Source organism: Ahaetulla prasina, chromosome 6 (genome assembly GCF_028640845.1).
Source record: "Ahaetulla prasina isolate Xishuangbanna chromosome 6, ASM2864084v1, whole genome shotgun sequence".
In the NCBI taxonomy this organism is placed as follows: domain Eukaryota; kingdom Metazoa; phylum Chordata; class Lepidosauria; order Squamata; family Colubridae; genus Ahaetulla; species Ahaetulla prasina.
This window is the reverse complement of record NC_080544.1, coordinates 31,315,107-31,334,279: the sequence shown is the minus strand read 5'-3', so window position 1 is coordinate 31,334,279 and position 19,173 is coordinate 31,315,107. Positions and strand designations below refer to the sequence as shown.

The 19,173-nt window shown below is 43.8% G+C and overlaps 1 protein-coding gene and 1 long non-coding RNA gene across 4 annotated transcripts in view; both read left to right on the top strand.

The window, feature by feature from the left end:
* RNLS (renalase, FAD dependent amine oxidase) overlaps window positions 1–19,173 on the top strand; it is a 156,647-nt gene that overhangs the window by 27,297 nt on the left and 110,177 nt on the right. The gene's annotated exons all lie outside the window — the stretch shown is intronic.
* The window catches only part of LOC131200886 (uncharacterized), a 63,296-nt gene continuing 55,489 nt past the window's right edge, over window positions 11,367–19,173 (top strand). Inside the window, exon 1 of the long non-coding RNA XR_009155721.1 lies at window positions 11,367–11,427. This is a non-coding gene — a long non-coding RNA (uncharacterized LOC131200886). The remainder of the gene's footprint in view (window positions 11,428–19,173) is intronic.

Genomic DNA, 19,173 nt, shown 5'->3' with positions numbered 1-19,173 from the left:
CCCTGCTCTCAAATGGAGGTTTCAGAGGCAGAAAAAAAGCCTCCGAAATGGGGCTTCAGAAAAAGAGCCTCTGAGAGGAGATTTCAGAGGCAGGAAAAAAGGCCTCTGAAACCTGCGCCTCTTAAAGGTGCAGAGCTTACAACTAATGAACCTGTTGCTAAAATTCACCTCTGGGAACAGCTGATTGGGGATATTCCAGGAGGCCGATCCACCTGCCAATCAGCTTTTTTAAAATTTTCCTCTTCAAAACTAAGATGTGTCTTATACTCCGGTGCATCTTATAGTCTGAAAAATATGGTAGGTTCAAGAACAGTTTGCTTTGTAAAGCCATACAGGGATCCTGTGCATTGTAAGCATTACATCTCTGACCAACTTTTGTTGTTTTACTTCATTTTATTCAGTTTGTTCACCTTTTGTGATGTATCTTTGTATAAGGGCTGGCATACTGCAGCTGATGTCCCATTTAGGTCTATTGTGCAATTGAAATGCATAACTATTGTTTATTGTGACCACTGTGACGTCCCTTATTTAGTATAATATGAGGACTAAGTCAGGTGGAGTAAATTTGGGGTGAGGGGCGCGGGGTGATATAGAAAAGGGTTAGGTTAGTGTTTGAAGAAGTAGTTTTTTGATTGTATGTGAAAGCTGGATTTGCTCTTTAGGAAGAACTTAATTTTGATATTAAGTAAATATACATTTATTAGTTTACAGTATTTTTATCTCTTTCCAATATTAAACTTTCAAGGTGATGTACAATAAAAATCAGCCACTATTTGCAATAAGCTTTATGTGTGAGGAGAAAAATATGTCAGCTAAAATAAAATGAATTTCTTTCTGGAAATAAGTGACATATAAAATCCTTCCTGCTTAAGCTTTTAAGTTTCAGCAAATGCCTCTCATTTGATAATATCCAAGATGAGCTTTCAAAAGACTTTGTAATTTTGAAGGTACCATAAGGTCGGTAAAAGGGAATCTTTTATTCACAGTACTGAAAATAAGAAATAGCCAACTTCTCATTTCATTTTTTTAGTTCGATGCTGAAAAGGTGCTTGTGCAGCTGAGCTTTGGATGACAAAAGTTATGCTATTTTAAAATACTATTTTAGTATCAGTGTTGCTTTTCCTGCATTTTATAGTATTTTGATATTTAGAGAGCTTTTATTTCCTATATTGTTCTTCATATATGTACTAAATATTGCACGATACATTGGCTTATTGTGGAGAGAAGGAAGAGATTTGCTAGCTGTTTAGATTTGTCAGTCACCTTCTAAATCAGTTTTTAATAGTAAACTGGGGCAGAAATAAATTCACTACACACTGTCCAAATTGATACGGGCCTTAAGTGTAAGGCTGAAATCTGAAAAAGGAAGAGCCAGTCTTTTATTCGGGCATCTTGTGTAATCTTCTACATGTAAATGTCTTGCTGATTATGCTGTTATGTAATGCAACTAAACCCTACCTTAGCATGAATAGAAAGGGATTGCTATCTTTAACTTGCAGGAGTCAGGAAAAATCAAATTAAGATTCTATTTCAGCTATTCCTCTAGCTACTTAAAATAAATAAACAATAACTTATTAAAGGTGTAAGCCACCAGATTCTGGGCAACTCACAACAATCAGAACAAACAAATTACAGTAAAACCAATAAAAGAAAAGAGATTAAAGATAGGAAGAAAAACAGCCTTGATGGTGTGAAGCAAGGGTTCTCCATTGTGGTGGAGACAGCTTCCAGGAATGGGTAGTCCTTGTCTGCTAGCCTATAGGACTGAGTCCGTCAAAGCTGAGAGGACACGCCTTCACCAATGGTCCCCAGGTTTTGACTCAGTCCTAGCTAAAGACAGACGTGTTTTTGCTTAGGTCTACAAATTCCTGGATACTTCTCCAAACTGTTTGACAGCTGTACTTCCAACAGGTCAGCTATGTCACCAACTTTGAAAGTTGTATCACCACTGAATTCCAGCGAGAAGAGCTTTTAGCTCGAGCCTGCTGAGGGCTGCACTGTGACAGGTCAGATCACCGGGAGGTGATTCTGACCAAGCAGCCAAATTGAGCTTCGCTTGCAGCGCTGGCCCTTGGGCTTCGCGGAGCACATTCAGCAATCCTTCATATTCCGGCTCGGCGAGAGCTGCACCATTAGTCAAGGCTGACAGGTGAGCCTCGGACTGTCGTTCAGACAGCCGGCACCGCGGATTCAAGCCTCCAACATTTTGAGCCTCTGCCCAGTCTCCGGGCATACTCGTGAGTCACCACCAGCCACCTTTTTTTTGGCAGCAGAGTGTTCTAAGGCGAGCCTGCTTGGAGTTAAATTTATAGTGGAGAGCACAGCTGACGCTTTAAGTGGACAAGCCGGTTCAGCAAAAGCAAGCCCGGCCAGGGCAAAGCGAAGCCCGCAAGCAGGAAAGCTGAGGCCAAGCTCCCAAAGAGCACAAGGGCCTTTGCCAAAAATTCAAAGGCGGCAGAGTGCGAGGCAGCGCGGTGCCAGAAGTCAATTGACCGAGAGGTGGCCAGGGCACTGAAGGAAGCTGACCACAGAGAAGCACCTCATGCCCTTAGTCAGGCCAGTTCCTGCCAAAATGCGGGACAACCGTTGGCGAGACCTGAAGCCTTTGACAGCTGGCCTCCCCAGGCTTTTATCTCCAGACGCTGGAGAGCAGCATTTGGCAGCAGGATTCAATCTGTCCAGCAACAATTGACAGATTGAATCTTTTAGGCAGCCTTTAAGGCAAAGAGCCTTATCCATAGAGGCAACCTTTACCCCAACTGCAACAGGACTGCAGTGGGAATCTGCTCAGGGGAAACACAGGAAATTTATCTCCCTACTGGCATGGCATGGAAGCCTTAATCTCAGAGGCTATTAAGCAGGGAATGGCAGTTGGCTTGCAACAAAGCCAGAGAGCTGCTTCGGCCTCTGGATCTCCCTCTGATGACCCAGGCTTCGGGGAATTTTTGCCCACGCAGGATCCATACTCCTCTGCTTCCTCCAATCAATCACATTCAGAGGAAGAGATGCCCAGGAACTTAGAACTGTCAGAGGACAAAGGCTTAACACCTGACCAGCCAGCCTTTACTGGTCTTTTCTGTCCGGCTTTGTTCAAATCCTTGCTGTACAAAACTAGAAATACTGTTCACCTAGCAGGACATTTGTCAGCTCCGGATCAACCACCAGAAACAGTGGAAGCTAGGGGCTCACTGTTCTCTGAACCAGCGGCAGAGGCCGAAGTTGTACCTTTGCCCAAGTTATTTTTGAACGTTGTGCAAAGGCAGTAGGCTTCTCAAGGGGCGGGAGCAAATCCCAGCACTCTGGACAAAAGATTTTATAATATGGACCCAGACTTATCCAAATCACTTTATGTGCCCGTGGTTGATGCCCCAGTGGCAGCCTTGGGTGCACCTTCGGTAATGGCGAATTCGCCGGAGGATACCCTTCGGCCTGAAGACAGACAAACCGAGCAGTCGCTTAGGAAAGCCCACCAGGCCACTGCTTGGGCGGTTAAGGCATCCACAGTGGCCTCCTTTTTTAATACGGCTTCATTGATGTGGTTACATCAACTGCAGGATAGAATCCCTGCCGTGGACATACGGTCTCACCAAGACCTGAACAAACTGTCAGCTGCCATGGAATTCTCCGCAGACGCAATGCTTAACACAGCATGGTTTGAGTCAAAGGCCATCGCCTCTTCAGTGGCTTCCAGACGACTCCTGTGGTTCTGCCAGTGGCAGGCAGATGCCAAAGTGGAGACTGGTCTTGCCCCGTTTTCAAGGGAGCGGTTATTCAGAGATTCCTTGGATCCGATTCTGGTGGAATCCTGGAACAAACATAACGTCCTCCTATTTCTCTCCCGGCGGGTGGATTCCCACCCATTGCCTTACTTTCACCATAAGTCCTTTGGGGGGTCAGATAGTGGATTTGGGCTGCCGCATCCACAGTGCTCCTTCCTTCAGAAGACAGGATCAGCCACAGGTTAGGGCGGGGAGGTATAAACAGTTTCCCCCTAAATGGCCCTTTCAAGGGGGAGGAAGCCATTCTTTCAAGCGCCAGAAATAACTGCACACCAACCTCCCATTCGTGGCCGCCTGGCCAATTTTGCCAGGCAATGGGAGGACATGCATAGATTCTGGAGATGGTCCATTTGGGCCTCTCCCTAGAATTCTTCTCCACACCCCTAAGGTTTTTCATTCACTGCTCTGTTTCAGGGAACAGGACCAAACAAGGCCTTATGGAAACAGTTATTCAACTTCTGTTGGATATCTGAGCGATCCAACCGGTTCCAGAGGACCAACAGGGGATGGGATTCTATTCCATCCTCTTCGTAATTCTGAACCTTTTGGGGGTACAGGGAAATTCTGGATCTGAAAAGGCTGAACCATCTTATCTGCGTATGCATCTTGAACTTAAGCAGTTCAAGATGCAATCTCTTCAGTTCATTTTGGACGGTGTAAGAGAGGGTGACTTCCTCATCTCTATTGATATTTCAGAAACTTAGCTCCATGTTTCCATTTTACCAGGACATTGGCAGTATCTACGATTTTATTACACAGGCCATCATTATCAGTACAAGACTTTGCCTTTCGGCCTGTCCTCAGCACCCAGGGCATTCACAAAATTGTTGGCTAGCTTAGCGGCACACCTCCAGGCTCTCCCCATGCATGTCCAGTGCTATCTGGGTGATATTCTGATCCAGTCTGCCTCCGAACCCCAGGCATGGGAGGATCTCTGAATCACCATCCAGGTGTTTCAGGACCACGGGTTTTCAATAAATACTACCAAGAACCATTTGACAGAGAACTTCTGATAAAGACACGTCGAGTCTGTCTCTATGCCTTCACCAAAAACTGGGGACCGTTGGTGGAGGCGTATCCTCGCAGCTTTGACAGACTCAGTCCTATAGGCTAGCAGACGAGGACTACCCATTCCTGGATGCTGTCTCCATTCAACAAGAAGGAGTGTATCAGGTAAGACCAACATCCCATCTCTCTCTCTCCCTCCCTAGCGAAAAGCCTGGGAAAAGACCCAGGTCTTCACAGTTCTTCTAAAACCAGAAAATTGGGGGCCATGTGTATCTTGATGGAGGATGGACTTCATTCCAAATATTTTTTTTAAAATTTTGTTTGTTTGTTTGTTTGTTCATTCTAAGAATTTAGCAAAATAATCCAGTTTTGGGTTTGTTTTAACAATCTACTAGAGTTTCACTTAAAGCCGATAGAAAAAAGGAAGAGGACAGGTTTATTGCGGATCCTATCAGCCAAGGAATTTCATCAGGAAGGACCTAGGAGGAAAGACTTTTCTGCTATAGCCCCCTCCCTGTGTAACATCAGTTCCAATTAGGAGAGGTTGCTCTGTCCCTGTTGGCCCTCTGGAAGGCCCTTAAAACATGGCATTGCCAACTAGCTTGGGGATTCCAGGACAGAGTGCAACCTGCCAGATGACTGTATGATAAAGCACTCTTTCATATGCTTTTCTTCCATTTTGTCTTTCATTTTTAATCTTGCTTTTTATCTTTTAATTTAAATCTAAAACTTAAATTTAATGGTTTATGTATTTTGTTTTATTATGTATGCTGCTCAGAGTCATTATCTAAGATGGGCAGCTGTACTAATTAGATAGACAGACAGACAGACAGATAGAAAAAAAGAAAAGAACGACATTTGCTTCAAATTCTTGCACTGAACCCCATTCCATGTACATTTTTTCATTGAGTTTGATTGGCATGCCCTTGGTCTGGGGAAAAGAATGACAAACTTTGGAAAGAACATCCCCACCTCGTCTCTTGAAGCATGGTGTCACTGCCACTCCCATATTCTGTGAAATACAGCTTTTGCCTTGTAACAACACGAATGAGTGGCAAGCATTTCTTGATCAAAAGAGCTGCTCCTCATTGCTGAGTCAAGCTTTTCAAAAACCACCAGGTAACGTCCTTTTGTTCCCTGGTTCCAATTTTAGATGTACAAGTCAAAGACTTCCTGATACACACCACTTTGTCTGCTTTTCTTTTCTTTCATATTGAACAGGAAGTTTGCTGCGCTATTTTCCACTGACAGCCCTGCCTTATCTCAGAGCGCAATTACATCGGCCTTTCTTTGCCTTTGGAAGCATAGTGCTGATTGACGCACTAGGAAGCTCTTTTTCAAAAGGGTTTCCCTATTACCCAGCCTGTCCCTGCAAGAAGCAGCATGCTGAGATTCTTGATTCTTTACAGACAAACTGTAGCATGCTCCAAGGGAAATGACAAGGTGTAAGGTTTTCTTAAATATTGAACTTGCCAACTTTCACATCCAACAATCACTTCAAAATGACAATTCAGTTTGGCTTAGTTTCACTTCCAGTTCCCTTACTAGAGACAAATAATATTCAAACATAAACAGGTTTTTTTAATTGTTCTAATGTTGTAATATTTGTGATAACAAAACCCCCCACCACCACCACAAAAAATCTATAATTATGAGTCATTTAAACAAATATCAAAATAAGGCAAGAAACAGCAATATTAAACAGAACTCGAATATTATAAAGAATTCAAATAGTTCATACATCTTGGAATCTTTTCCTTCATTTTTGCCTTTGGTGCACTATGCAAATTACTTAATTACTGTACTGTTCTCATTCTTTCATGTTTTTATTAACACAATTTTTTACTAAGTAAACATGAATTAAAATGTATGTCTTTACCGGATAACTATGTATTACTGGATAACTAGATATAAGAAATACTTACAGGAACAGAATTAATAGAGCAGAAGACAGTCTAATCCCACATGTAGCCGCTTAATTTCTTTAATTTCTCTGGAAATCCTTTTCATCTCATCCCTACCCCCCTAATAGAACTGAGGTTGATTTCCTTTCTATTTCAAAGCAGTGAGTTGGACTGATTATTAAAATACCAGATTCCTTAGTAAGAAGAACATGTGACAAGTTAATAAATTACCAAACTGTATTTTGTTAAATAAGATTGCTAACTATTACTAATATTAATTAGTACTATTACTAATTATTCTTTATCATCTTGCTGTGGCAGATTTATGGTAACTATAATTGTTTGCATTTTGGGTCAGTGGAGATCTTCCCTTCATGTCAGAATGGTTATTGAAAACCTGAAGCAATGTGAGCACAATAAAATTAATTATTCTGGTTTGGATTAGAGAAGATTGACAACTGGATAGTTTTATTGAGAATTGAAAAATTAAGACATAGTGCTCAGTAGAATTCTCTGCAATTTCAGAGCAGTTTCAGAATACTGCATGTGAATGTGTTAAGTCTATCAATGGCAAATTTGATTTTTGTTTGCTAAGTTTGTGTATAGGTAGTCCTTAGCTTACGACCACAATTGAGCCCAAAATTGCTAAGTGAGGCATTTGCTAAGTGAGTTTTGCCCCATTTTATGACTTTTCTTGCCACAGTTGTTAAGTGAATCATTGCAGTTGTTAAATTAGTAACCTGGTTGTTAAGTGAAGCTGCCTTCCCCATTGATTTCGCTTGTCAGAAGGTCATAAACGGTGATCACATGATTCCAGGGCACTGCGAAGGTCATAATTATGTGTCTGAATTGCCAAGTGTCTGAATTTTGATCACTTGACCACGGGGATGTTGCAACGGTCATAAGTGTGAAAAATGGCCATAAGTCACTTTTTTCAGTGAGGTTGTAACTTTGAACAGTCACTAAATGAACTGTTGTAAGTCAAGAACTACCTGTATTTTTTTAAAAAAAACTGAATGGCCTGCAAGAACATTCATCAGGAGATTGATGAAATAAAAGTGGTAAAAATTTCCTAAAGTCTGTAAGAAATCTAATATTTTTAGGTTTCTTTTACCTCAAATAAGGCTTCCAGTAAGACTAAAGTATAAAGGCCCTGTCTTGTTTTGTTTTAAAAATGCATCTGAAGATTTGGTTACACTTATTTTTCTTTGGAAGCAACGCAGTTGATATATAAATTACATAAACTCACTTAGCTTATATAAAAATGCACCACTTATACTAGCAAGCTAACTAATGAGAGATTATAACAAGGTTACTAAAAACCCAAAGGGGAATATCAACATACCTGGAAAAGCCCAGGTTTTACAGTTATGCAAACAGAAAGGGTGAAAAGGAAACAGACACACCCATCCTCAAAGCAAGTCAACAAACTTAGGGCTGAACCTTATATTCTGCATAGATTATGGTGTTTAACTGAACCCACTTCCTTTTACAGGTAATAAGGCAAACTTCAAGATAGGAAGGAAGATAATGTTCAATTTGCCTCTTTTGTATGGCCACATGACAGGTCATTGGTAGAACAGATTCGTGAAATATAATTTGGAAATGGAATACTGAAGTTCGTATCCTGCCCTTCCACCATATGCAACATTCTTTTAATTAAAAAGGATAAATGTGAAGTTGTTGTAGTGCCACCATCATTGTTATTTCCAAAAATTGAAGTGGGCCCCCAGAGGCATTCTGTAACTTTGGCAATTTCACAGAAAAAGAGATAGATAAACTGAGGAGCTAGGACCGTGATGGTGAACCTATGGCACACGTGCTGGAAGTGGCACGCAGAGCCATTTTTCCAGGCATGTGAGCTGTTGCCCAAGTCAACTGCAGCTGTGGATGTGCGTGCCCCCCGGCTGGTGTTCGGGCCTTTGGTGTGCATGCATGCAATTCAGGGGGCCCAGCTGGTTTTGGAGCTCTTCTGTGCATGTGTGCGCTTTTGCGCATGCACACGAGAATACTGGTGCGCAGTGCATGCATGCGCAGATGGCGTTTGTGTGTGTGCATTGCATTGCACACATAAAAATGTGCATGCGCAGATGATGCAATTGCACACGCAGCACATGGGGCACAAACACAGATGGTGTGTTTGTATGCACAGCACACGGTGGGGGCTCGTGCAAAATCTGCGCATGCGCAGATGGTGCAGTTGCGTGCACAGCGCATGAGGGAGGAATCATGTGTTAGCACAGATGGCACTCGCGTGCGCCAAGCACATGAAGCACGGACCTGTTCGGCACTTGGTGAGTAAAAGGTTCGCCACCACTGAGCTAGGGTGTATATAGGAGTCAGAAGATGTTGGGGAACTAGCTTACCCAGCATGACTTTAGGTAACCAGGTGGCCATTTTGTAAGTGCTTCATCTCACATCCCTTTGGAACACCTTGCCTTCAATAATAAGGAATGCCTCCAGCCTTCTGATTTTTACTTAAAAGACCTTAAAGCCTCTTGTATTCTGCAAAACATTGATTTCTGGCGAACTAGATTGCTTTAATTACAGACAGTCCTCCACTTACAACAGTTCATTTACTGACCATTCAAAGTTACAATATCACTGAAAAAAGTGACATGACCGTTTTTCACACTTACAACTGTTGCTGTATGTTAATGATCATGTCATCAAAATTTGGATGCTTGGCAAATTTATGACGGTTGCAGTATCTGGGGATGATCTGATTCCCTTTTGTGACCTTCTGAGAAGCAAAGTCAACGGGAAAGCCAGATTCTCTTAACAATTGTGTTACTAACTTAAAAGCTGTAGTGATTCACTTAACAACTGTGGCAAGAAAGGTCATAAAATGGGGCAAAATTCACTTAACAACTGTCTCACTTCGCAACATAAATTTTGGGCTCAATTGTGGTCGTAAGTTAAGGACTAGCTGTAATTAGGTTGTTTTGCTGCTGGTTTTATCTATGTATGAAAATTGCCTCAAGCTTTTTGAGAAATGGATTGTCTATAAATGATTATATAAATCAAATAAAAATAAATTAAAGTAGATGTGAAAATGTGAAGCTACCGTATGCAGAAGACTATGTTGAGATCTAAAGAAAAAAAAGCCATGAGAATCAATTGCTATCATAGTATGCAGTGCAAAATGATAGTTAAAATTGAATCAACACTGCATATTTTTTTATTTTTGAACGGGTACAGTAAGGTTTAAACACTGGTTAACTCTTTAGAAGTGTTTCAAGCCTATGGATTTCACCCTTCAGATTAAAACTTTGTAGTCTTCCAAATGGGATTGAACACAAGATGTCAGGAAGAATAAATACAACAACGTTTTGTGGTTCTCAGCTCCTGACCAATTATACAAAAAGCATTTTTGAGAGGATTCTGTTTTCATTGTATATTGAAATACTGCCATGAGCAACGTGTAACTAGGTTTATTGTGTAAGTTGCTTCTGAAGTCTTTGTTGTTCATTTTCACAAAGTAGGTCTTCATTCAGCATTGTTTTAAACCAAGCCCACCCACAGTGGAGAGAAGTAAATAAAGCATTAAAATAAGAAATGTTCAGGATGCTGAAGAGAAGACGTGTACACTGTTTATTTTGGAGATCAGAAGACTGGAAATAGTTGTGAGGCAAAGGAAGCAAGACATTAGGGAAACTGGTGGTTTAAACATCTCAGCTCCATGGAGGTTTGTTGGTTGGCCTCCTTGAAAGATCTTGATGTGCAGGCAGTTTTTGCTAACACCCTCAAGTGCTGTAAAATGGGAAAAAATCATTCCAAACCATTGAGGGAATATGATTGTAGTCCTTAAATATGGTTGAGTGTCTATAAATAGCCTCAGTGTCCTAATTTTGAACTTTTTCTGTCAGCTCCGTAGTAATGTAATATTCATTATCTTTTGAAGTTTACATCGGACTGTACTTCAAAAACTATCAACACATCAAATTATAATATATAAATGCATTTTTTTTTTAAAAAAAATTAATAGCTGTAAACCATTGTGGGATACAGTCTTTTTTTCAGTTTTTTGTCAATGCCGATGTTAGCAGTTCATGCAGCAAAGCTAAAACTATTGTCATAAAAGCTATAGAACACTGTAAATTATGTGCTCCAGTTAAAAAGAGAGAAATTGAGTTTCTAGGTATGAAAGTAGAGATCCGCATGTACAAAGTAATATGAAAGAATATGAGTATTAAAAATGCTACAACTCATATTCTTCCTTTTATTATAATGGATCATCATCATCACCATCTATCAACATTGTCTGCGCTAACAAGACTTCACAAAAGTTGGAGCCCAATAACAACTTGAGAAGTAATATGGGCCATCCTTTCTCATATATGCTAAAAAAATAACTTAGAACTCTCTTCACCCTAGCGGCTTCATTTCTTTATGTGTTATTTATGTATTAGATTTTTATCCCACCTTTATTACTTTATATATAACTCAAGGCCATGAACATACAAAAAACTCCTACCTCCTCCTACATCATGCAAGTGACCGTTCAGTACCAGGGTGCATTGATTCATTCCTCGGTAAATCTAATGAGGATATTACATAAAAGAGATACAGAGGTTTCCATGCCTAAATTATTTTACAGCTATCTTCTTATTTCATTATGTTTAAATCAAATTTTACTTATTTCATAATATGGTCCATTCTTGCATTGTAGATTTAAGCAATGACACCGTATGAGCTTAGGCCACACTGACTTCTGTGTTGACAGGGTCATCATGGTAAGTTTTTTACATGAGGCTTTATATGTGGAACTTATCAAATCTGACAATATATTTTGTTTTATTTAATTCGTGGATTTGTTTCAAGTAATGAAATGGCAAAATCTCAGACTTGATTCAGAACATACTATAATAATATTCTGTAAATGAAGCTGCCCTTTGATGACCAATCTAGAATTTTAGTCCAACTTAATTTCGCCATGCTGTACGGTGCTGGTATCCAGCACATTGGTAGTGTAGTATAAATATTATAATGCTAGAATTCTTTCCCAATGTTTTGGACATTTGTTATTTAGCATTAACCTCTTGGAACAGACCATTCTCCAGTGTGCTGAGTAGAGAATCCAAGGAATGGGTTATCTGTCTTTCTGCCTGGAGACTGAGTCTATCAATCCTCTGGCCACGCCTTCTTTGCCTGTCCTCCCAGTTTCGACTCAGTCTTCGGCCAGCAGAGTTGTTTGAGCAGAAACGGCTTCAACATCAGGGCCGGGCTATTTACGGGACCGCCTACTGCTACCGAATACCTCCCACCGACCCGTGCGCTCTCACAGAGAGGGACTCCTCAGGGTGCCGTCGGCGCGACAGTGTCGTCTGGCGACGCCCAGGGGAAGGGCCTTCTCTGTGGGGGCTCCCGCCCTCTGGAACGAACTCCCCCCGGGACTCCGTCAACTTCCGGACCTCCGAACCTTTCGTCGCGAGCTTAAAACGCATTTATTCATCTGCGCAGGACTGGGTTAGTTTTTTAAATTTATGGGTTTTAATTGGGGGTTTTAAATGGGGTTTTAAATTGTATCTAAATTTTTAGGCCGTTATTGAATCAGTTTTTTATATAGTTTTTAATTTGTATTCTATGTATTGTGTTTTTTATTGGCTGTGAACCGCCCTGAGTCCTTCGGGAGAAGGGCAGTATACAAATATAATAAATAAATAAATAAAATAAACATAACTGAAAATTTTCGGTGACTTCCAGTGGCTCCGCTCTCTCCGAAGGACGCCCTAAGGGCGCCCGTGCTGGGATTCTGTAAAAAGCCGGTGAAAACAGCAAATATCAGCTGTTCGCCGGCTGAAAGTACTTTCCCCGGTAAAGGGGAAAGGAAAGAGCAGAGGAGGGATAGGTAGAACTCTCTAGAGGCCCCGCTTTCTTGATTTGAAAGCGGGGAACTCGAAGGGGAAAGTTCCCTGGAAATCCCTCTGCAGCAGCTCCAGACCCAGCGTGTCTCTGCTTCGGCAGAAAGAGAAGAGAGCAAACACTTCTGCTTCAAGTGATTGTTATGGATTTTTATAAGCAGACGGAACAAACACAGAAGATCAGTCATTTAAATTGCAAGTATTAAATCTGACTTCTATTTTTTTTAAACTTTTTTTTTCTTTCATCTACAATCAACATAATGAAACAAAATGGCGCTTACTTGCTGAGAAAGTGAAACTGAATGGAGACTTTATCTTATTGTGCTGGACTGTGGACTGTTGGATTATTTTAGTTTGTTTAAGTATTTCATGAGCGGACTCTCAGCAAGAATTTTACATTTTGGATGAGAGCTTGGAGGAAATTAACCAGTGTAATCAGTACTTGGAAAATGGAATGGAGGAGATCCAAGCAAAAATGGATAAAAATGAAGATATGATCGTGAATAAACAAGATGATGTAAAGAGGCTCTTTTTAAAAAGTTTGGATGAAATGCCTGAATCTGTGTTACAAGAGGCTGCCTCCCGAACTGAAAAAATTCACAGGGTTAATGCTTTACAAGAGTTCTCTTCCCAGACTGATGGAATATATGGCAGTAACTTGTGGATTGTTGGACATAAGGAACTATTAGGAAATATTGTGATTGACTTTTCAAAAGGAGTAATGAAGGAAAGACAGAGACTAATGCATCAAAAAAAATGCAAGAGACAAAAGTATTATCCTTGAAAGAAGCTTTTTCTGAAATATTAACAGATAAAAATATTAGCGTTCCTGAAAGACTATATGTGAGAAAGATCTGGAAGAAATGGGTTGATTATATATTTCACATCTATCATAAAAGACTAGATATTTGGATTTATATTGGATTTTGACAAGGAAGGACTAAAGTTGAATAGATACTGTAATTTCCTGTATTGAAATTATATAATGTGTTGTACTGAATTGTAAATAGAATATTCTCGAAAGATCTTATGTAAGAAAGACTTGGGGAAAAATGGGGTGATTATATGGTTTATAGAAGCTATAAGGGAGATATTCTCTGAATTGGATTGGATTTTTATGCATTAGCTGGTTTTAAATACTTTAGGATTAATCTGTTCTATTGATTTATATATTTTATTACTGTTAATTGTTAATTTTTTTGAAGGATTTTGGTTATGTAAGGAGGAAGTCAGAGCTAGAGAGGGAAAATTGGTATAATAGTTTTGGGGGGAAAACATTTTTAGCATATTTTTTTTAATTTGAATTTATATCCCACCCTTCTCCGAAGACTCAGGGCGGCTTACATTGTGTAAGGCAACAGTCTCATCCATTTGTATATTATATACAAAGTCAACTTGTATTGCCCCCCCAACAATCTGGGTCCTCATTTTACCTACCTTATAAAGGATGGAAGGCTGAGTCAACCTTGGACCTGGTGGGACTCGAGCCTGCAGTAATTGTAATTGCAGGCAGCTGTGTGTTAATAACAGGCTGCATTAGCCTGTTGAGCCACTTCCCAGTGTTTGTTTTATTTTTAACTATACCTTGTGTTTGTTCCGGGAAGTCAGGAGGGAGGGGGGTTTGTGAAGGGAGGGGGGAGGGGGCTGGGGGGAAAGGGGAAAAAAATTTTCTTGTAAAACTTTTGAATTAAAAAAAAAAAACATAACTGAAAATTTTCCTCCTGGAGAACTTGAGACTCCATGCCTGAGTATCACTCTGTGTCTTCGGGCTCTATGCACTGGGTTCAAACTTGAAGGGATGCCCCTTTTGCAGACACTCCCAGTTTCAACTCAGTCCTGAGCTCAAAAGGACATGGATTTGGGTTGCTTCTTGGTACTTAAATAATAATTTGTTTTTTAACAGTTGCAAGTTTTTTGAGGAAGAGGGGAGTCCTGCGGCATTTACAGCAAGCAGCGACTATTTTGGGTACTTATTTTAAACAGAGGGCACAGCTGTCATAGGGTGCAGTTCTCGGCCCTCCAATACAGCTTAAGACCTCAGAGGGGTCAGTGTGAAGGGCCCTGGGCCTGAGCCCTTTTAGCCCCTGAGGTGAAGAGGAATATTGGTCACATTAAGCTGACCATTTTGTATTAGCCATAATGCGGCAGTTCCGGGCAACCGAGGCTTGATATTTGAGGACAGCTCGGGGCAGGCGGTTTCAGCCTGTGGAGCTAAGTTTGGTGGTGGACAGAGTTTTTTTTTTATTTTATTTTTTTTTATTTTATTTTTATACCGCCCTTCTCCCGAAGGACTCAGGGCGGTGTACAGGCAAAAGTAAAAAACAGACAATACAATATACAATTTAAAATGCAAGTTAAAAAACTTATTATAATTAGCCTAAAAACTTTAAAATATATAAAAAACTAAAACCCCATTTAAAATTAGTAATAAGAAATTTAAAATCGATAAAACTTAAGCCAGCCCCGTGCGAGTGAAAAGATGTGTCTTCAGTTTGCGGCGAAAGGTCCGAAGATCGGGTATTTGACGTAAACCCGGGGGAAGCTCGTTCCAGAGTGTGGGAGCCCCCACAGAGAAGGACCTTCCCCTGGGGGCCGCCAGCCGACATTGCTTGGCGGACGGCACCCTGAGAAGTCCCTCTCTGTGAGAGCGTACGGGTCGGTGGGAGGCATGCGGTAACAGCAGGCGGTCCCGTAAGTACCCAGGCCCTAAGCCATGGAGCGCTTTAAAGGTCATAACCAAAACCTTAAAGTGCACTCGAAAGGCCACAGGTAGCCAGTGCAGTCTGCGCAGGAGCGGTGTTACGTGGGAGCTACGCGTAGCTCCCTCTATCACCCGCGCAGCTGCATTCTGGACTATCTGAAGCCTCCGAGTGCACCTCAAGGGGAGCCCCATGTAGAGAGCATTACAATAATCCAAGCGAGAGGTAACGAGCGCATGAGTGACTGTGCACAAGGCATCCCGATCAAGGAAGGGGCGCAACTGCCGAACCAGGCGCACCTGGTGGAAGGCCCTCCTGGCGACGGCCGTCAAATGATCTTCAAACGACAGCCGTTCATCCAGGAGGACACCTAAGTTGCGCACCCTATCCTTTGGGGCCTATAACTCGCCTCCAACAGTCAGCTGTGGCTGCAGCTGACTGAATCGGGATGCCGGCATCCACAGCCACTCCGTCTTGGAGGGATTAAGCTTGAGCCTGTTTCTCCCCATCCAGACCCGTACGGCTTCCAAACACCGGGACAGCACTTCAACAACTTCATTGGGGTGGCCCGGGGTGGAAAAGTACAGCTGGATGTCATCAGCGTACTGCTGGTATCTCACCCCGAAGCCACTGATGATCTCACCCAACGGCTTCATATAGATGTTGAACAGAAGGGGCGAGAGGATCGACCCCTGCGGCACCCCATAAGTGAGGCACCTCGCGGTCGACCTCTGCCCCCCTGTCAACACCGTCTGCGACCGGTCGGAGAGATAGGGGGAGAACCACCGATACACGGTGCCTCCCACTCCCAATCCCTCCAACCGGCGCAGCAAGATACCATGGTCGATGGTATCAAAAGCCGCTGAGAGGTCTAATAGGACCAGGGCAGAGGAATAACCCCTGGCCCTGGCCCTCCAGAGGTCATCCACCAATGCGACCAAAGCTGTCTCCGTGCTGTATCCGGGTCGGAAGCCGGACTGGAACGGGTCTAGATAGACGGCTTCATCCAGGTATTGGGGTAGCTGTCGCGCCACAGCACTCTCTACAACCTTCGCAACAAAGCGAAGGTTGGAGACTGGACGGTAATTACCCAAAATAGCAGGATCCAAAGAGGGCTTCTTGAGGAGGGGTCTCACCACCGCCTCTTTCAAGGCGGCAGGGAAAACCCCTTCCAACAAAGAAGCGTTAATAATCCTCTGGAGCCAGCCTCGTGTCACCTCCTGAGTGGCCAGTACCAGCCAGGAAGGACACGGGTCCAGTAAACATGTAGTGGCGTGAAGCCTCCCCAACAACCTGTCCACGTCCTCGGGAGCCACAGGGTCAAACTCATCCCAGACAGACTCAACAACACGTGCCTCCTCTCCCTCGCTTGGATCATCCCAATTTCTGTCCAGACCATCCTGGAGCTGAGCGATTTTATCGTATAGATAACCACTAAACTCCTCGGCATGTCCCTGCAAAGGGTCATCCCGCACCTCCTGATGAAGGAGGGAGCGGGTCACCCGAAACAGGGCGGCCGGGTGGTTATCTGCCGACGCAATGAGGGTGGAGGCGTAGGAACGCCTTGCCTCCCTCATTGCCACTAGGTAGGTCCTAGAATAGGACCTAACTAGTGTCTGATCAGCTTCGGAACGAGTGGACCTCCAGGTGCTCTCTAGGCGTCTTCTCCGGTGTTTCATCTCCCTCAGCCCCTCGGAGAACCAAGGGGCCGGACGAGATCTGCACCGGGTCAGAGGCCGCAAAGGCACGACACGGTCCAAGGCCCCAGCCGCGGCCTGTTCCCAGGCCACAAGTAGTTCCTCAGTCGTGCCGTGGGCCAGATCCTCAGGGAATGGCCCATGCTCCGTCAGGAACCTCTTGGGGTCCATCAGGCGCCTGGAACGGAACCACCGTATAGGTTCCGTCTCCCTGCGATGGTGAATGGCGGTTCGGAAGTCTAGGCGAAGGAGAAAATGATCGGACCATGACATTGGTTCTGTTACAAAATCATCTTATTCCAGATCATTTAACCACTGTCCAGAGATATAAATCAGATCCAGCGTGCCTCCCCCCATGTGCGTAGGGCCATCATTTACTCGAATCAGGTCCAAGGCCGTCATGGAAGCCTGGAACTCCCGAGCTGCAGTCAATAACAAGCCAGCTGATGGTAGGTTGAAATCCCCCATGACTATAAGTCTGGGGGTCTCAACCGCCACAGCGGCAAGTACCTCCAACAGCTCGGGCAGGGCTGTGGTCACGCAGCAAAGAGCCAGGTACGCGATCAACAAGCCCAACTGATTCCTATGGCCCCACCTCACATAGAGGGATTCACAGCCGGCAATCTGAGGAACAGTGGCCTCCCTTGGCTCTAGATCTTCCTTAATGACAACCGCCACCCCCCCACCCCTACCTTGGGCCCTCGGCTGATGAAATGCTCGGAAACCTGGAGGGCACAGCTCAACAAGGGGAACCCCCCCCTCTGGACCCAACCAGGTCTCCGTAATGCCCATAAGGTCCGCGGACTCCCCCTGAATAAGATCGCAAATCAGGGGAGCTTTATTAGCCATGGACCGGGCATTACATAACATCAACCGAAGATCCAAGCTCTGAGGATCATGGCCGCCCGAGGAACGGGTAGGAACTGAGGGGCCGGAGCACGTGATCGCTTTCAGACATCGAACACGTGCTCCCAACTCTCGATACGCCCCCCCCGCCATATCTGCCTTTTCCACTAACCACACAGATGGAACCACCCTCATCGTCAGGAACATCACCCTCCCCCAAAACCTCCGGACCTATTGAAACCCCGCCGCAAACACGCGCAGTGACTGGCCCCTCCCTCGGCGGGCTACCCCCAGCACCCGCCCTTACCCTCCCCCCCCTTAAAAGTTCCCTATCTAAAAATCCCCATAGGTTCTTTCTACGCGCATGCCACCTCTTTGGATCCCAAGACCCGTCATTGAGGCCGGCCCTCGGTAATGTAGGGGGCCATTCCTGCGAGGCAGGGGCACCTCGCAGGCGCAAGAGTTCAATTGAGGAATATCGCATAATAAAAATCGGCGAAAAACTGGCTCCATCTCGAAATTGGCTAAGATGATAATATAAAATTAGCCCTCAGTTAAGGACGGACATATAATAATCCGGTCAATGGACAGTCATGATGGTATCTCCTGGTCAATATCCGGACCCAGATCTTAGTTTGGTCCAATAAATATGAGTTCTTAAGTCCAGGATAGATAGTCCAAAGCCAAGTCCTAAACATGAGAAAAAAACGGTGGGGTTGGTGTTTCGTGTCCACTCTCGATGAAATTTGCTGTTCCCAGACAAGTCTCCTCTCGGTTCCTGATGACCCACAAAGTCATAATATATGGCCATAAAGATCGCAAAAGGCCAGGAAACTGTCGATGATATCACAGTATCGGGAAAAAGAACAGGCCAGGAAACAGACCAAGGTACCTCCATTGTCTTACTCTCTGCCGGCCTCAGGCAGTCCTCCAATAACCAGCTCCAGATTCGTCCAGCCCATGCCCACCAGGGGTCACTCCATCTCTGCCACCAGCACCCCTGGAATGTCCGGGTCCGGCTCGCTCCAGAGACCAGGTCTCTCCAAGTCTCTCCAAAACCCTCCAAGAGGCCTCACGAAAAGGCAAGGCCTCCCCCGAGGGGCCGAAGGACAGTAGGGAACAAGGACGCCCAGATGAAAATAGAGGCCGCAACAGGCCATAGCAGGCCACAAAGGGCCGCAAAAGGCCGCCAGGATGAACAAAGGCCGCAGGAGAATAAGTCAAGAAAGCCTTCATGGCCAGAGCCACATAGTGGAAACGACAGGAGCGGAAGATGGAAAAATGGCAAAAGCTGTCCAAACGCCAAAGAACCGCTGCTGCTCCAGTTCACCACTTCTCCCTCCGCTGCAGTTCGTATTCACAGCCGAGGGAAAGGG